Genomic DNA, 5,299 nt, shown 5'->3' with positions numbered 1-5,299 from the left:
GAGTATAAAACAACGAAAATAATATATAAATAATACATAAACACAAAGACAAAGTATATGAAGAGTTTCATTCCAAAGGAGCGAAATCAACGTTTAGCGTTTTGTACTATAGATAACACTTCGTAAAATAGTAACTTCTACACTACGACCATTGTCTTAGATTTATGATATCAATCATAATTCTCAAGATCTAGCAATCTATTTTGACGTCAAAACACTTTACAGATTGAACATACACGGATTCATCTCTTTTATTTTTGGAAACGAATCTCTGTAAACTATCAACTTCTACACATAAAAAAATGTTTAACAGTAAAAATGAAGAAAACAAAATGATAACATAGTATTTCAGACATCATAATTTATGTGTTTGGTCGAGGATTATTATTTTTTTATCCATAACCTCTAATATCTTGTTAAAAATAATATTTTTCGAGGTTTCATTCCAAAACGAGCTTAATACATTGAGCAGTAAAATTTGCCTAAAGATTTGAATAATAGATCCTTGCAATTTAGTTGCAATAACAAATTATAGAATAAATGTTGTTTTTTGCGAACAACTCCATTTTGCTCTCTCCACTGGCTCCTGTTCTAATCTATAAAAAAAGTCGACATGAGCACTTTCTTTAAGACTATCTATTTCTTATATCCTTATCTTCCACTTTATCAACAGTCCAGATGTGAGGAAAATGGGGCTCGCGAGTAAGAAAAAACAAACAAGAGCATGCAATCTTTCTTCTTAGTTGTAACCAGTGGCGGACCGTGACCCCGAGGAAACAAAGCATGGGGGGCACGGCATTGTTCACAAACAATGCAGTGCCCCCCCAAAAAAAAAAAAAAAAAAAAAAAATGCTTTGTCTCCTTCGGGTCACGGTCCGCTACTGGTTGTAACGCCTTCCTTCTGAACATCTGTAAGGAATTTTAGCAGTCACTCGGCAGACCCGTTTTAGAACACAGAGAATCTATTGTCAAATGCCTTTCATAACAAGGCAGCCTTTGTCGAAAATGGAAGAATCAAATCAGCAGTGTCGTTCTGGGGCCGATTGCACGAAATGGTCTTTGCAAGGACCGTCTCTTTCGTGTCGCCCATCTTTTATGATGCGCCATGTGAAACGCATTTTAAATAAATCATCTGCAAACATATTTCATTCGTCCGTCAAAACAAACAAAATATTTTTTTACAAAAAGATGTGATGTATCATGAAATTGTGTAAAATTTTATTTAAAAGCAAGCTAACGAATCTTATTCTTTATCATAAATATCAGAAACAACCCGCTTATAGCAAAAGATGGGCGACATGAAAGACGGTCCTTGGAAAGACCCTTTCGTGCAATCGGCCCCATGACTCTGGACAAACAATTAACTTGCATTTTTTTTGTCCAGTGCGAATCTTAAGATGAGGTACTGTCCGGTCTACCAGCTTTCGACAATGACCTCTAATCTGTCCATTGTGACGTGACGTAACATTTTCAATAGATTCTCAACGTTCCAAAAAGCGCCTGTGAAGTTGATGCTAAAGTACGCAAGTAAAGGATCCAATGGAATCTCTTAAAAAAGAATGAAACCTTTGGAACAAGATAGCTTGTATGAAAACAAAAAAATCAAGGAAAAAGATCAACGAAAGTTTGAGAAAAATCGCACAAATAATGAAAAAGTTATTTGCTTTTGAACATTGCGATTACTAATGCTATGGAGATCCTCAACCTGGCAATGCGACAAAGATGTGTGATGTCACGTGTGAACAACTCCCCCCATTACTTTAGTGTATATTTTACTTAAATTGCCTCTTTTATCACATATATCAGTAGATCGTGTGTTCTTTCTATAGGAGGGCATGTAATTCAGATTTTTAAAGAATATATCATGGATAAAGAGCTTGCATCACCACAAGAAAAAGCAGAAAGATACATTTTTAGGGTATTTTATAGTCCATCAAAGGGAAAGTTGTTCATATGTGACATCACACATCCTTGTCGCATTGCCAATAGGAGGATCTACATAGCATTAGTGATTGCAATATTAAAATGCTCATAACTTTCTCATTATTTGTCCGATTTTTGTCAAAACTTTCTTTATGCTTATTCTTTGATTTTTCTGTTTCGACACAAGCCTACCTATTTCTATGGTTTCGTCCCCTTTAATCATCTTGTGTCTATTGGGAGTTCACTCTGACACAAAAAGGAGCTAAATCCATATTTTGTCGTTTTTCTGTAACACATCGTACTATTGTCCACCTCATGTACCTGTGTTGTCTTGTGTCGTGTTATTGTCTTTTGTCTCTGAATTTCACAATCCTGTATATAAGATTTTTGCCCTCTTCGTTATCTTCATGTATTCCTTTACGTAGATTTTAATATTCTTTGTATCTAACTTTTTGAGGGGTCCACATTCTACAAGCTTTGCTTTTCAGTGGCCCCCTCCATTCTTCTTGCTCATGATATATAATTATATTGATTATATTGATTTGAATTGACATGCATGTTAATCTATATTTGAATCACTTATTGAATATGTATATCATTTATTCAATATTGAATTTTGTTCATGCTTTTATTTAAATTGAATTAATTTATCTTGTACTTATTTGTATTATGTTGAAGAATGAAAAATAAAGTGAATTTAATTGAACTTTCATATTCACCACCTCCTCTTATCTACTGTTATTTTTATTCTGATATACATATATATGACATTCCTTTCATCATGGATTGATTTTTTTTTCATCTGGCATTCAAGATGATTTCTGATTTATTCTAAACCCCGGTGTAGTGGTCCACCTTCATTCCCCCAACCAGTTATCGGGAGGAGCATGGAGGTAGTGGGAGGAGAGACCTGCGGGTCACAGTTCTTTATGCGCGCCCTTGTAGGCGACCCAGATTGGCTGGCTCCTCCAATGCGCCTTTGAATGTCTTTGACAGATATAATGGCGCTATACAAATGCTGTGCATCATCATCATCATCTAAATCTTTAGATTTGTCTACATATAGCCTTTCCTTCGTGAAGTAAGTTGTACAACTTCAATTAATCCCTGAGTTTCGGCAGTAATGGCCTATATATATGAAGTAATTTCCTTAAAGACAAGAAAGGTCAATTTACTATTGTTTTGAGATAATTATGTTGCCGTATCCACGTGCAACCCGGAGCACGTGAATGGAAGGAAGCCTGCAAAAACCGCAGCAATGGTATATACAATAATAATGATAATAGGCATTTATATATCGCCATCTATCTAGAAATATTCTATTCCGAGGCGCGTTGTTATTATTTTTATTACCCCGGCTTTAGCTCGAGCTGCCGTTCAGCGCTCATGCATTCAAGGAATTAATCCTGCCGGGTACCCATTCACCTCACCTGGATCGAGTGCAGCACAATGTGGATAAATTTATTTGCTGAAGGAAACTACGCCATGGCTGGGATTCGAACCCAAGACCTTCTGTTTCAAAGTCAGAAGATTTCCCCAATGGGCCGCTCCATGCTATATGGTATTATATCAATGTTGTTATTAAAATTATTATATTAAAATAACATTTTAGAAAATGGGGGTTTCACCCTTCAAATTCTTCTTTTTTTTCGTCAGTCTCCGTTAACTTCTTGCTGTAATTGTAATGAATTTAAATGGATTTAGATGTTATATGTTGTATGTATGCACATTGAACAACCATTGTAAATATGAAACGACTGAAAGAGGAAAATAAATTAAGTGGATTGTTTTAATTTGAATCGAATTGAAACAAACGTGATATAAAGCAATATAAAATGTTTAAAGAACAATTCAATATACAGACAAAAATAAATATCGATGAATTGTACAAATTTAAAGTCACTTACATGTGCTACATGTTTCAAATTTGCTCTTAAATTACATACCAAGATTAAAATAATCAATTTAGGAATTAGTTTGTCGTGTTTATGATCAGCCTAAGTCAGCAAACAAAAAGTTCTTTTTAAAAATACATGTCCTAAGAAATTTTAAGTCAATAGAATTCCTTATAAATTCTATTGTTTTAAAATTTCTTATGTACATGTATTTTAAAAACTTTTTGTTTGCTGACTTATGCTGATCATAAACAAGCCAAAATTAATTGAGTTTAATCAGTAAAGGAAGAAATAACGATACTCCTATACATTGTGGCTAAAAATACAATTTGAATTTGATTTTACATGAATGTGACATGTAGTTAATCAAATGTCACTTAGCATGCTAAGTGCAGGGGCCGCGAAAGGGGCCGCGAGACCATGTACAAAAACGTACAATTGACCAAATGATTGTGATTTTCAGCATGGTCAGCCCCCCCCCCCACTTTGAAAACCGTTCCGCGGCCCCTGAGTTAGTGGGAGTATTTCTCACTCAAGTTTAAGGTAGCCACTTGCCAGTGAACTAGAAGGGTTCCAATTATAAGTTCTGAAGATTTAAATTTTATCTCATGTTTAAATCAAATTTAATGATCATAATAATCATTTTGAAAAAAAAAACGCATTTGAAAATTACTATTTACACTGTCGTCTACTTGAACTCTAATTGGGCAGTAATACTAAAACTAAGGTGATATTTGGTTAAAAACCTGTATGAAATAAAAAAGGGTGCTGGTACCTACATTTTATGAAAAAATTGATTTTTGCCCATTTTTTAAAAAGGAGTCCAAATTACACCACCTTACGACATGCGACCTACAACAAATGCATTTCCCGGGGGGAGGGGGGGAGTCAAATATATTACTTTACACATGCGTTACCAAAAAAAGACGCGTTTAAAGGGCGTTTTTTCAGTTTTGGACGCGGGCCGTGCGTGCATTCTTGGAGGGTATCAAAAACACAGATTTTTTTAAAGGGTGGTTATGAAAGACTGGTCAATCGCCCGGTCAAATGTATTTAGGTATGTTTTTTCCAAAGTTTTTTTTAGGACTAGCCAGACGTGCTTAGGGTATGTTTTTTACGGATTGCCTTTTCATAAATTATACAAGAAGTAAATAAGAAGCATGATGTTTTTGAAGTTAAGGTTCACATTTTGTTATCTAGTAGTTTCTTAGTTACTTTATTTCATTCTGTATGCACACGGCCATCTGACTAAAAGGATAGAGTCATAACGGCCACAGTCTGACGCTTTCTCTCCTCCGAATCCTCGAAATTGCCCTGTTCACCGAATGCCGTAGAGGGCGATTTGACCAAATCGTTTCCAGGATTAAATTGAGTGAAATCCCAATCATGCAGATTTATGATTGCCACATGGCCGAAAATTCAAAAAAGAAAAGAAAAGAAAGAATAGAAAAAAAGTTGCACGAATGACTGACTACTAACCC

This window comes from Lytechinus variegatus, chromosome 6, assembly GCF_018143015.1.
Source record: "Lytechinus variegatus isolate NC3 chromosome 6, Lvar_3.0, whole genome shotgun sequence".
Taxonomy (NCBI): Eukaryota; Metazoa; Echinodermata; class Echinoidea; order Temnopleuroida; family Toxopneustidae; genus Lytechinus; species Lytechinus variegatus.
Note: the sequence above shows the minus strand (reverse complement) of the source record.